At 34.5% G+C, this 14,972-nt stretch overlaps 1 protein-coding gene across 4 annotated transcripts in view; it reads right to left on the bottom strand.

The window, feature by feature from the left end:
- LOC110455265 overlaps window positions 1-14,972 on the bottom strand; it is a 100,852-nt gene that overhangs the window by 53,253 nt on the left and 32,627 nt on the right. For 3 of the 4 annotated variants that reach the window (XM_021505269.1, XM_021505277.1, XM_021505278.1), the window contains exons 2-3: window positions 14,218-14,349; window positions 12,708-12,774 (exon numbers count right to left, since the gene is read on the bottom strand). The gene's annotated coding sequence lies outside the window, so the exon portion shown is untranslated. Of the gene's footprint in view, window positions 1-12,707; window positions 12,775-14,217; window positions 14,429-14,972 lie in introns of those variants that run through there. The other variant, XM_021505270.1, reaches the window with a different exon arrangement.

The raw sequence follows: 14,972 nt of genomic DNA, 5'->3' as shown, positions 1-14,972 counted from the left end.
AGGGTAATTTACATGAAAAATATGTTACCATGTACCCTTTTAGACTTGTTCTACAGTAAAATAAAAAGTTACATTCTTAGTTAGGGAACTATTTATGGCATTTTGATGTTAAAGCACAACATTTGTAGTTCATTCACAGATATAAAGTGACGTTTTCATGACAGAATTTGGTTTAATAGAGGTTTAGCCTCTGTACACAACATTCCAGTGTAAAGATATGCCTCAGAAACACAGCAGTATTTTATTTCTGCAACTTTTCACTAGGTAGAAGAAAATGTTATTGAAGCAGTTACCATGGTGACTGTACACTCAGCCATCAGGTACACCTCAGACCGAACAAGCCACCAGATAATCAGGCTGCTAGGTAATCAGGCGAACTCATTACCGCCCAAGCGAGGCGGCTGAGATTTGTGTGAGGGCAGTAGGATGCATCCCAGTGTGGCGATGGCCTGGAAGATGTATTAGTCAATTGTTTCCCATTGACGTTTGAAGCAACGGGCCAATGGGCATGGTAATGAGGGAATCAATGGTGCACGCACAAAGCCCGGGTTACCGTAGCTATGGTAACAAACAACTGACCAATATTTACTCAATGGTCAAGTGGCTATTGTAATGAAGGAGTCATTGATGCATAACCAAATCCTCAGTTTACTGTATCTATGGCAACACACTATGCTATGTACAGTGAGGTACTTCCTATAATACTTCTGATTGGAGACTACCAGCTTGGCATAATAATTTACACAAATCTAATGAAAGTTTACAGGCGATGGGGTCTTAATTGAAAAGATATCTGGTTTTAACGTGGATCTAATTCCATCATCTATGACAATATTATACTGAAATTAATTAATGATATCATGTTCCCCGTTAAGTTAACTAATCAAATTTTCCTTACCAGATCGTCACTTTCTATGGCCATATATGGAAGATAACAGTACCTGGATCATCTACTCCTGTACACATTGTTACCTTGACGATGTCCATATGTGAATAGTTTTTCGATAATATATAAATCCTGATCACCTGTGATAATAATATCCATCACAAATTAGATATCCAAAGCTCAACACATGAACCGGAGCTGCATCGTGGCTCTTTATGTTACGTAGATCTCAAATTCAGTTAGAGCAATGCCAATTCAGAAATTCCGTTAAACTTTAAAATTATGTCTTTTAGAATGATGTCTAAGATCTAAGAGAGTTTCTATGTGTTTAAAAGAACCCCCCGGGCACCTAGGAGATCAGTTTGCTACAGGTATAATTAGTTATAGAGCTGGATGTGAGCGAGATAATTTCTTGGCAGGGGACGAATATAACCTGGTAATTTGACGAGAATTCACAATGTGTGTGTTCTTACTGTACAGGTTTTACTGTACCTTTGTTTATAAGAGTGGTTTTATAGAACGGCTCAAATGAAGCAGGCATATCTTGACGTTCTACATCTGTGGCCTATACTTTTCCAGCACAACGCCTCAGAGTAAATTACACATAATAGTGAAGTAATTTATTCATTTGTCAACACAGCCTCTCCTCCTAACAGATTAGCCTCGCTCAATGACCACAAAACATTGGTCCCAGCTGCTGCAGCCATGTTACCATGGAAACGCTACAGAATTGCATGCATCATTGATTGTTTATCACTGTCTGCCTACGCTCTACTGACTTGTGTGCTGCTACATTAAAATTTCAATTTCAATAAATCAGAGTTGACCTGGTCTGTTATCTGCAGTGAATATTGGGATTTCTGGTCTCCTCGTGTGTGTGTGTTTGTATAGTGAAATGCTTAGTGATAAAAAACCGAGTAATGTATACCTACTGTGCACACACCCTGTAGTTATAAAGACAGTCTGCAGCCTACAAACCAAATCATCACTTCCTACGTACAGCTCTTCCTTTCACACTAAAAGGTAGGCTGCACATTTTACAAGAATTACTGCCTTTAGATAATAGGATATTTCTTAAATTACATTCTTTTTCGAGCATTGTCTCTTGATTGCCTTTTTGAAAGATTAAAAACTCGCTACAATTTCTTCAAAATAATTCTGTTGCTCCTTCATAGAACTAAATTAAGTGTTTTCCCCGGCTAAAATTTATGTCAGATCTATCTCAACTTGTAATCAATCTCAGTCGTTTTGCTTCATCTCAATTAAGACATCAAAATGTATCTACCTCAATAAAGACACCTCTACATTATAATGTATCTATCTCAATACAGTCACCTCTACATTATAATGTATATACCTCAATACAGACATCTCTACATTATAATGTACCTATCTCAATACAGACATCTATACATTATAATGTATCTACTTCAATACAGACATCTCTACATTATAATGTATCTACCTCCATACAGACATCTCTACATTATAATGTATCTATCTAAATACAGACATCTCTACATTATAATGTATCTACCTCCATACAGACATCTCTACATTATAATGTATCTATCTAAATACAGACATCTCTACATTATAATGTATCTATCTCGATACAGACACCTCTACATCATAATGTATCTACCTCAATACAGACATCTCTACATTATAATGTATCTACTTCAATACAGACATCTCTACATTATAATGTATCTACCTCAATACTGACACCTCTACATTATAATGTATCTACCTCAATACAGACATCTCTACATTATAATGTATCTATCTCAATAGACATCTCTACATTATAATGTAACTACCTTAAAACAGACACCTATACATTATAATGTATCTATCTCAATACAGACACCTCTACATTATAATGTATCTATCTCAATAGACATCTCTAAATTATAATGTATCTACCTCAATACAGACATCTCTACATTATAATGTATCTATCTCAATACAGACACCTCTACATTATAATGTATCTATCTCAATAGACATCTCTACATTATAATGTAACTACCTGAAAACAGACACCTATACATTATAATGTATCTATCTCAATACAGACATCTATACATTATAATGTATCTACTTCAATACAGACATCTCTACATTATAGTGTATCTATCTCAATACAGACATCTCTACATTATAATGTGTCTATCTCAATACAGACATCTCTACATTATAGTGTATCTATCTCAATACAGACATCTCTACATTATAATGTATCTATCTCAATAGACATCTCTACATTATAATGTATCTATCTCAATACTGACACCTCTACATTATAATGTATCTACTTCAATACAGACATCTCTACATTATAGTGTATCTATCTCAATACAGACATCTCTACATTATGATGTATCTATCTCAATACAGACATCTCTACATTATAATGTGTCTATCTCAATACAGACATCTCTACATTATAATGTGTCTATCTCAATACAGACATCTCTACATTATAATGTATCTACTTCAATACAGACATCTCTACATTATAGTGTATCTATCTCAATACAGACATCTCTACATTATGATGTATCTATCTCAATACAGACATCTCTACATTATAGTGTATCTCCCTCAATAAAGACATCTCTACATTATAATGTCTCTACCTCAATACAGAGATCTCTACATTATAATGTATCTACCTCAATACTGACACCTCTACATTATAATGTATCTTCCTCAATACAGACATCTCTACATTATAGTGTATCTACCTCAATTCAGACATCTCTACATTATAGTGTATCTACCTCAATTCAGACATCTCTACATTATAGTGTATCTACCTCAATTCAGACATCTCTACATTATAGTGTATCTACCTCAATACTGACACCTCTACATTATAATGTATCTTCCTCAATACAGACATCTCTACATTATAATGTATCTACCTCAATACAGACACCTATACATTATAATGTTTCTACCTCAATACAGACATCTCTACATTATAATGTATCTACCTCAATACAGACATCTCTACATTATAATGTAGAGATGTCTGTATTGAGGTAGAAACATTATAATGTATAGGGGTCTGTATTGAGGTAGATACATTATAATGTAGAGGTTACCTTCCTGATTTACAAGCCACAAGTAGACCTAAAGACTATATCAGTAAAGTCTATTCAGTGGCTGAGACTGAACCAACAATCAGAGAAGACAATTAATATCACTGTGACCTCAATTCAGACATCTCTACATTATAGTGTATCTACCTCAATACAAACATCTCTACATTATAATGTATCTATCTCATTAGACATCTCTACATTATGATGTATCTATCTCAATACAGACATCTCTACATTATGATGTATCTATCTCATTAGACATCTCTACATTATAATGTATCTATCTCAATACAGACATCTCTACATTATGATGTATCTATCTCAATACAGACATCTCTACATTATAATGTATCTATCTCAATAGACATCTTTTCATTAGAATATATTAAATAAACTGTTTATGTTTATGTGATCATAAACAATAATCAAAATGGTTTTATTGTCAAACACTTATCCAAATGTATCACAAGCTTCAGATAGTTGGAACTTGAGCTTGAAAATGTTCACCTGTCAAAACCCGATATGTTATGGTGCAGAACAGCATGTATTCAGGCTGGTACCAAGAGAAGGGTGACGCCAGAATGTCCCGCCCTTCATACCCTCGTGCTCCTAACCTAGCCTCAGAGAGCCTGTCACACCTTTACACACTAGGTCTACTAATCTCGTCACACCTGAACGACTTCCCAACCATTAAAGAGTAACTTTATCAGCTTGATTATTTGTCGTAATGAGGGTGTCCTGTTTAGTATGTTCTGCCTGAACGATTTTATGACAATATCGGAATTGCAAGCTCCACCGCTTCCTTAGACTCACGACACACTATACAGACCGTCTGGTGCAAGCCAGTGTTATTCTGCCAAAATGTCATTGCAGGAAGTTTGATAATAAAAAAAAAATGTGTGTGTTTTTCAAAACAGGAACAAGTTACCTATTATTATTTGGCAAAGAAAAGCGATCTGGCTATGTCAACTGTGAATTTTGCTCAATTCATGCATGCTGCTGTTGTGAGTCATGTGTAATATCACTTATGTCATTATGGTACCTTCTAGGTAGATGTCACAGGGTGTTGACTCAGTGATAACCTAGAAAAGGTTTCAATAGGCCCTGAACCGTCTAATCCCTGCCAGTTGTCAGTGAGGCTGAACGTTGACAAAGGCTCGCCCAGATAAGCGCACACTGCATGTCTGATTTACCTGGTAAACTTAGCCCTAATCTATCACAACTTTATTTTTACAGTTTTCTCCCCACCTCGGTGGTCGCTGGCAGTATTTGTTTCATGTCAAACCTCCATGATTTATAATCGTCAGATGTCTTGGTTAGGTGAGCATGCTTGAAGAGGTCAAGAGGTCACTGTCGGGTACCATAACGAGCTAGGAATTAATACTCCATACACCCCTTATCAATCGTCACAGCTATGGGTCCCTACCAGCAACACAATAAACTCATTCACTCATTTACCTTTACCCATAAAATCAATTTAGTCGGCTAGATTTGAAATTGTATATATAAGATCAATGTTGTGGTCGGTCACAGAAGATTCTGTTCTAGACATATGACAAAGCTAACAGCACCTTGATAGCTGTATATCCTTTCAATGTGTCACAAATGCTTGTTCACTAGAAACCTCAAGATGGCAGCAGTGTATCCTAAACAACATGTGCATAGTTTTGTATCTAAATATTTTTACGGGTGTAGTAGATATTTTTTATTTCAATTGAACTTCCATCTTAAAACTAATTCTAGCTTATTGTATAATTGTTTTTACGGGTGTAGATATTTTTTTAATTGAACTTTTGTCTTGAAACTAATTCTAGCTTATTGCATAAGTGTTTTTACGGGTGTAGATATTTTTTTAATTGAACTTTTGTCTTGAAACTAATTCTAGCTTATTGTACATAAGCCTATGATGGTGTCTGTAGAGCTTCTAATTTCATTATTTTAAACAGACTGCTTCAAAATAGTTGTTGAATATCTTTCATTTAAACATTCAAAACTACATATAGATATCTGCAAAAAGTCTGTTTGTGCAGTGAAATGTTTCAAGAAAAACAAAGAAACCATTTTTGTTTTAAACGAAAGTGTAGTTTTTCATCAAAACAGCAAATTACTTCATATTATTGAAGTCAGTCCTTTGTCCTTTTGTTCAATTCAATTAAAATATAGTCTTTAGGTCTACTTGTGGCTTGTAAATCAGGAAGGTAAAGTCAAAGCCAATATCAGTAAAGTCTATTCAGTGGCTGAGACTGAACCAACAATCAGAGAAGACAATTAATATCACTGTGACTTGGCCAACCAATCAGTGAACACAATTCAGATCACTGTGTGACTGGGCCAACCAATCAGTGAAGACAATTCTAATAACTGTGACTGGACCAACCAATCAGTAAAGACAGTTCAGATTGCTGTGTTACTGGACCAACCAATCAGTGAAGACAATTCAGATTGCTGTGTTACTTGACCAACCAATCAGTGAAGACGGTTCAGATCACTGTGTTACTGGACAAACCAATCAGTGAAGACAATTCTAATCACTGTGACTGGACCAACCAATCAGTGAAGACAGTTCTAATCACTGTGACTTGACCAACCAATCAGTGAAGACAGTTCTAATCACTGTGACTTGACCAACCAATCAACTAATCAGATAAGTCAAGTTGACTTCATTGATTGGTTGGACAGGTCACACTTCATTGATTGGTTGGACATGTCACAGTGATCTGAATTGACTTCACTGATTGGTTAGACAGGTCCCAGTGATCTGAATTGAATTCACTGATTGGTTGTTCAAGTCACAGTGATAAGAACTGTCTTCACTGATTTGTTAGACAGGTCACAGTGATCTGAATTGACTTCACTGATTGGTTGGACAGGTCACACTTCACTGATTGGTTGGACAGGTCACAGAGATCTGAATTTACTTCACTGATTGGTTGGACAGGTCACACTTCACTAATTGGTTGGACAGGTCAGAGAGATCTGAATTGACTTCACTGATTGGATGGACAGGTCACACTTCATTGATTGGTTGGACAGGTCACACTTCACTGGTTTGTTGGACAGGTCACAGTGATCTGAATTGACTGGACAGGTCAAAGCGTAGATAGACATTGAGGAATTTTGCAGAAGGTGTCCTTCTGAAAGGCTTCTTTTCTATGAAAAGATACCAATAGCTATACATGGCATTTTTTTAAGCATTCAAAGCTACATTGAGTTCTGATAAAAAAATAAAAAAATAACAAACAGACTAATTTTTTTTTATCATAGTGAGATAACCATATTGGGTTATCTGATAGTTATAACTATTAGTTGTATAGTTATATACAAGTATCCAATGATTATGTAGTCAGAGTAACCACACAATGGGACAAAGAATAAATTTTATCTGGAAACTATACTGACATCAGTAGTGGTTTAATATTGATAGTCTAAATGCCTCTTAGATATATTTTTCCGACATAAAAATTGTCCATGATCCAGTCCATCAATCTAAATAACATTCTACATTTTGTTGGTTTACAGAAACACACCATACACCTGTAAATCAATGGCCCTGTCTGTAACAGTAAGCTTGTATTTTATCATTTATAAATATGAAATAGTCACAATGTAGAATGCTCTGTAAGGGAGAATTATTTACACAATAGGTATTGACCATTTTAATTGATTTTTTACCTAATAAGCTACCTTGGTACACAATTTAGTAGTTTTTATGCAAAATGTAGTTGGCTTTATCAGTGTAACGTAAAATTGATTTTGGCTTGGAGTACAAAGGTCTTGATATAAAAATAACCAACTGTGGAACACGCCATGCTTCAATGGAGGAATTGATAAGGCAATTTCACACAAGATAACTATAACATTTTTATATGGGCCAAAGCGAATGTGACACATCTATATATTTTAAATTCTATGCAAGCACCTGTAAGGTACTTTCTACATTCAGCAGTAAATACTGACCTTTTCTTCTTTACAATATTATTACTCTGTAACTCACGGTTTGATAAATTACACATCTTTTGTATGTTTTTTAATTATCAATATTTGGCTCCTCTGACCTGAACATGGGTAATGTACTTTACTTAACAAACTTCAAGGTCAGTCGTCATGCCAACAAGACACAGACAAAACATCATTACCTAAAGATCATTTAACATTAGAAGAAGTCTTCCATAACTTTTGAAGCGGTTCATCTCTGTGACCATGAAAATATGTCAAACCATTTTTTAGCAAAATTAATAACCTGTCTTCAGTACATGTTAATATCAGGTCTCTAGGCACTATGGTTCATAAGAAGAAGTGGTTAGGAAATTTAAACAGATTTGACCTGTGACATTGAATGTTTATCATTTATTTCAACACAGTTTATATTGCTTCGCTTAATAAACCTACAGGCCAGATAGTATTACTCTAAGATTAATGATCTATGAATAATGAAGTCATATAAATATTTTAACACCTTTGACCTATGACCTTGAAGGAAATACAGTTGAACAAACTATATAACCATCCTCCCAGCAAGTGATATGGCAAATGTCATGATTTCATACATTGTGCTTCTAATGAAAATGTTGTAAATGAAGTTTTAGGCATACTTGTTCCCTAATTATATAAATGTGGGTCAAGGTAATATATTTCAGCAAAATTGACAGCCATTTACTCCAGCAAGTTGCATTATTCCAAATATCTTAACCTTAGCCCTAATGTTTCTTGTCATCAAAACACTAATCTTAATTGTGTTTAAGAAAATTAAGTCACTAAAAGAAATGAGTCTAATCTCAAAAATCTAAAAAGATCAATGAAGACAATTCAGATCATTGTGACCTGTCTGACCAATCAGTGAAGACAAATCATACTGCTGTGACTGGACCAACCAATCAGTGACTGCTGTGACTGGACCAACCAATCAGTGACTGCTGTGACTGGACCAACTAATCAGTGAAGACAATTCAGATCTAACTTCACAAATCTAAAAAGTAAACACTGAATGAAGAAAGACTGATGACATGTTATATCTTTTTATGCTTTGAAACTAACACATGTCCAGTTATGTACTGGTCATAAAAATGTATATTGTATGGCATGTTCTCTTTTAATTTTACAGAAAAAAAAACAAAAGCACCGGTATTACAATAAATAAGTCAAGCCATGACTTGTAACACTATTTTTTTTCGTTTATAATACTTGCTATGCTTTTTAAGTTTTCTAAGGGGATAAAAATAAACTTTAATATGCCATCTTTTGAGCTGTACTTTCAGATAAAATCATCAATCATAGAAAATGGAATATTCACTGGTTGCAAATAATTTTAGGGTTCAAATTCAGAGTTTCCCTCCAAATTAGGGGGGAGTTGGCAGATATGGTTTATCTGGAAATTATTAATCCTGTCATTTTCTAAAAACAAAGGTGTTAATTATTAATGAGCTTTTAAGACGGGTATATTATACTTGTTGACTGAATTTATTGTACAATTTAACCTCATGGTTTTATGACATCCTGCATATTATTTCACAATACCTCGATAAAAATTACTGTCTTCAGTCATATCTCTATAATGATTAATGGAAATCTTATTCAAACAATATAAAACATATGAACAGATTCAAGATACATGAAATTTTCTATTTCTGAGATTTTTGTTAATGACATATGAATCTGTATGATCTCTTTGACATATTTAAGTGCTGTCATACGGAAAATTGCTCTTCTGGGTTCACATATTATAGCGAATGTAATTGATGAGAAAAAATGATGATTCTACACATGTCAATTTTTATAACAGATTGTCAAACATGCTATAGAAGAGGACCAACACATTTTATCAAGAATTACTGGAAAACATTTCACTTTTTCTCCCTACGCCGACAGAATCAAAGCAACAGCAGAAAATCCTAACGATAAGAGCACACGTATCCAAGGATAATACGGCCGAGTTCAGTGGCAGAAATTAATGATCCCAACACTAGGTAAATTTATAACATCTTTTGATCCAGCTAACGGGACAGGATTCATGCATCAACCTTACGCATATTTATATCTGAAAAAGTAATAAAAGCAGGAGGCTAGCAGAAATATGTTAGGGTTGGCTGATCGGGCGGAAACGTTCCTGACTCTGCACACTCCGCTTTGATGGATTAACATTAAAGTCGTGTTGACCAAGGGCCGCGTCGACGTCCCAGGGTGGTGCGACAGAGCGTGAAATGTCAACTATAATCAAGGGGGGACAATCACGATCACCTAGTTTGCCTCATTTCAATTTATCAGCCAAAAAGTCCATTGCACAATACTTTCTATCTGTGAATTTGTTTGACATCCTTTACACTGTATGCATATTTTTTCCGGATACATAGACAAAGCCGCTTGTCTGGGGCACTCCTTTATCGCAGTATCACGACTATCAACACACATATACTCTAATTAGATGAAATTTCCCTTGTGTAAAGTCAGCTGACATTTTCACACTTTCAACATAATTTTCCTATTACTATGCGGTAAACATTTGGACCGAACTGATGGCCAAACATGACCAAGACTAAACGAGTAATCAGGACAGACAAATCTCCATGATAAGTATGGTAATCTGGGTAGCAAGCTCCGTCATCCTTGGTTACCCTTAGTGTATATCTAATATTTCGTGATAGGCCAACAAAAGCATTTATTTAAATTCACATAATGACTAAAAGTATGGCATTTTAAGTATGACTGACCTACAGTTTAAAACTAGAAACAATCAAATGTCAAATTATTATTATTATTATTATTATTATTTTTTTATTTTTTTGAGAACAATATTTACCCTTTCTCACTTTATATGGCTTAATTACAATCAAAATAAAGCTACTTCCCATTCCTATAGATATATTTATTTATTTATTTATTTATTGAGTTTTTAACAGCCCATCAACAGAGAAGAGTCAAAGGCAGATCATCCCCATAGACGAATATGACATAATTCAAAATGCTCCAAAGACATTGTTCCACATTTTTGATAATCCTAATACAAACCATTTTATATATATATATAGTTAAAATCTTGTTTAAATGTAGGTAATGTCGAATTACAATAATTTTGTCCACACAGGCAAAGAGATAGCTTCATCAATGAATAAAACAAGATGCAATCCACAAAACACTTTTTTTTTTTTTTTTTCTTTGAAACAGTATTAACAATGCTCTTCAGTAAAGTATATCAGTAAAACTTATACCAACAATGTCAAACAACAAAGGCATATCAGACATGATACATTAACTCTAGCTCTGGAGATTTATCTTCTGTCTTATAAAACAAGATGGGACACATATATAACCTGTACTGAAGTCAATTCATAATTAAAACTTGAGGAACAGGTTACCGTATCAATTTCCAAATCTTAATACAAATGTTACATAATTTAGTTCCCTGTACGCAATATTTACATTATTTTCATGTATACACACATGCCTACCGACTTCAGATCCCAGTTAACTAGGGGAAGTAACTCCCACACTGATATGAAGCATGAAAGCCATTCAGCTTTTCCAATATAACAATTAGTGGAAGAGAGATATGGCTTCAGCACACTGATAGCAAAGTCATTAAAAGATTCAATCTTCCATGCACCATTTTACATCCTGTGTTCAGTCAAGCAGAAAGATTCTACCATCCCTCTATAATTACTCACTGAACCATCCAGCTGTGCGCATTCATTTCCACAGAATGTATTAAAAATCGATCAAAAAGGAATTTGCTCCTTTCTCTACCTGTGCATATGTTGCATCACATGAGACTCCAAACACAGCAAAACCATACTTCTATAAAAGATTTTGTATTTACGTAACACTTTTTGAATGGCTAGACCGAGATTAGTCTCTGATTTCACGGAGAAATGTCTATTGAAATGCATGTAAATAGAGTTAATCAGGTCAGAGTTCGCAGCTTGTACATGCTACCTGCATACCGTCAATACAAGAACTTTAACCAACATTAATTGCTCTACCTTTGTCCCCCCCAGTAACAAATGAAAGGAATCTGCATTAATAATAGGTAGAGTCCATTCGGAAATACTGTGTGAAAAGCCTCAGGTAAACAAACTCGTTTAAAAGAATCTTCCGAATCTTTTCACATATTTATAGGAATACTAAACTGAACAATACTGTGATCAGTATCTGTCTCGGTAATAGAATACGTCGATCGACGCAGGATCCTACACATTTCAAACTTGCTGATGTGTGACCAGGTCCAGTTTTACACTGTATCAATATAAAGGACTTGATGAATATTCATAAGGCTTTGAAAGGTAAGGAGTAAAGTTGTTTCTGCTGCAGTTTTGCAGACATAGTGCAGCGTGGTGTGACTAATATTGTCTAGTAGGACAATCCGACAAGAGCGTTGAACCAACATGTACAAGGTTGAACGCGGCTATAAGCAGGATACAGGTGTGTGATTTTAGAAATGAGATGTTTTCATATCTCAACAGTCAGTTTCAGATATATAATAATTCATCTGGTAAATATTAAAAGGAATTTGCACATCAGAACTTTAGGCAGGATAAAATATCTTGTCTAATCTGTATGAAGTTTTCTTATTTCTATAGTTCTTGATAAGGACATGTGTAATCATCAAAGAGTTCCTTACCTGAAGCCTGGTCAGAGCATTTCTCTCCATCTCCAGGAGACTGGAAGTGCCAACTATTGTAAGGTATTTGTAAAACTATGCAAAAGTTTCTTACCTTGGACAAGGTCTTGAATGAAGATCCCTTCTTCAAATGAAACGATTTCCAGTTCTGAATTTGATATCTGAAAAACAAGTTCAACTAATCAAAGGTTTATTTTTGGTGATAAGCAAGGTTTAACAATATCTCAATTAAATTTAAAGATTCAAAATTCAGATAACTGTCATTATCTGTCTACTTAAACATGTTCAATACAGACAGTAACAAGAGGCCCATAGGGCCTGTGTAAGTCATGGTCAGCTGACTTAATTTGATATTTTGAAAGAAAAGAAGTTTAATAGTTATCCAACTGACATGATTCTATAGTGTCCCAGAACATCTAACGGTAATATATGTCTAATTGAATTTGAATAACATGAAAATAAAAAATAAAAATTTAAACAAAATGCAAACCCATTCAAAAAGTATCTCTAATGACAAATTTATTCATATAAACTATACTAAATATTTGTGAGAAGTTTCAAGAAAATCTGTATAAAAATATAGCAGCTATATTGAATACAAAGATTTTCCTGTTAATACCAACAGTGACCTTGAGCAGAATTCTGAAACTTAAAAGTGTTTTAAGATATTCTCATTCTCATACTTAACACTGACTTGTATGAACAGTCATGGATATCCTTTGAAAAGTGCTAGATCAATTACAATTTTTCCTAAAAATGGTATATGACCTTGACCTCAGTGTCGTGAAATGCTAACTTGTTAGATGTATTCTTTAACTAAACATTTGCATGAAATTTCATGGATATCTGTTGAAAAATAAAGTTGATAGAGCAACTACAAAGATTTTCTTAAAGTAGCAACAATGACCTTGACCTTAAGCTCAAATCACCTTTGAACACAAAGTGCTTCAAGGCACTTGAAATGATGACTTTCCAGGAAGTGTTTTGAAAAATCCAAAGGGAATTAAAGTTGCTAAAGCAATGACATGCATGCGTGTATAATCCCCATAGCAACTTCATTACAATAGGATCATAATTATATATTTAACAGTAAAGACATGTAATTAACATGGTACAACTACTCACAACTCCTTGGAAATGTCAATTAAACAATGATGCTTTCATGAGATTTTAAGTAAGTTTCTAGCTATCATAATAAAGTATCTGGTTGTTATTTGTAACAGGTTCTTATATAAACCCCTGTTATATATAAACGTAGGAATTTTTAAAAATAATACTTGGAGAAGAGACTGCCACATTGTAATATTATATTAAAGTATATTGGTAAAGATTGTATATAACATCAAAGTTATACCACAAACTCTGCAAAGCTGTAAATACTCGGAGTAAAATCATTTATTATTTCTTTTAAATCTGACATAAAATGCCTCGATCCCTTTAACATGTAAATCTACTTAACCTGTAAGCAATTGTTTGAGTAAAAATAAACAAGGACACACAATGTGAAATAGAAATCACAACAGATAGAAAGATATCAAGCAGTTATAATGTACATTCTATTTCTACCACTGAGAAAGTACTACAAAGATAGAGAGATGACTTACATTAGGACATGTCAAGGTAGCGCAGCTTCAGTAGCATCACACACTGGCCATGCTAGGGCAGTGCTAGGGCAGAGTCACGCTTCACTGACTCGATCTGCTGGTGTCCAGCCAGCCGCTACCGACAATCCCACACTGCAATATACAGAAAGGGTCTTCACTAACACCTCCTAGCTCAACAAAAGTCTGCTCTACCACTCAATACAAATTTGAATAATGTACATGTACGAAATATTGAATTTCACCCAACCAAGCTGAGAAAAAGACAGGAAAATCTAATTATGGAATATATATGGGGGTAAGTCAGCCTTCACTAATCAGGTAGTTTGTGAAGCGTGACATTCACCGGAGCGGAACGAAACCTTGGATCCTGAACCAAGGGAGAGCCAATAGGAGATCAGGTTACAGTGTTATCTAACTGTGGCCCGATTACAGGATTTCTCTGGCTGTGCGTTCGGGCGGAACAACATTAACAGGATTTCGAGTGAATAGCATGCAGGCAAGCTGTTCCTTCATACCAAGAATGTCTCTACAACACACACGGTATGAATTTTAACTACAGAAGACATTTGCATGTTACACAGAGAGAAAACAAGAAAATAGAATGATTAAAATTCTAAATGCCGTGTCAGGAACAGTGTATGTCACAAACAAATCATTTTATTTTTTATTCAACATTGCTATCATTATGCAAATGCAAATTTCACCACATAACTTTTTATCTGTATTTGACACACACAATATCAATTATTTATCAT

Source organism: Mizuhopecten yessoensis, unplaced genomic scaffold (genome assembly GCF_002113885.1).
Source record: "Mizuhopecten yessoensis strain PY_sf001 unplaced genomic scaffold, ASM211388v2 scaffold8195, whole genome shotgun sequence".
In the NCBI taxonomy this organism is placed as follows: domain Eukaryota; kingdom Metazoa; phylum Mollusca; class Bivalvia; order Pectinida; family Pectinidae; genus Mizuhopecten; species Mizuhopecten yessoensis.
This window is presented reverse-complemented; position numbering and strand designations above follow the sequence as displayed.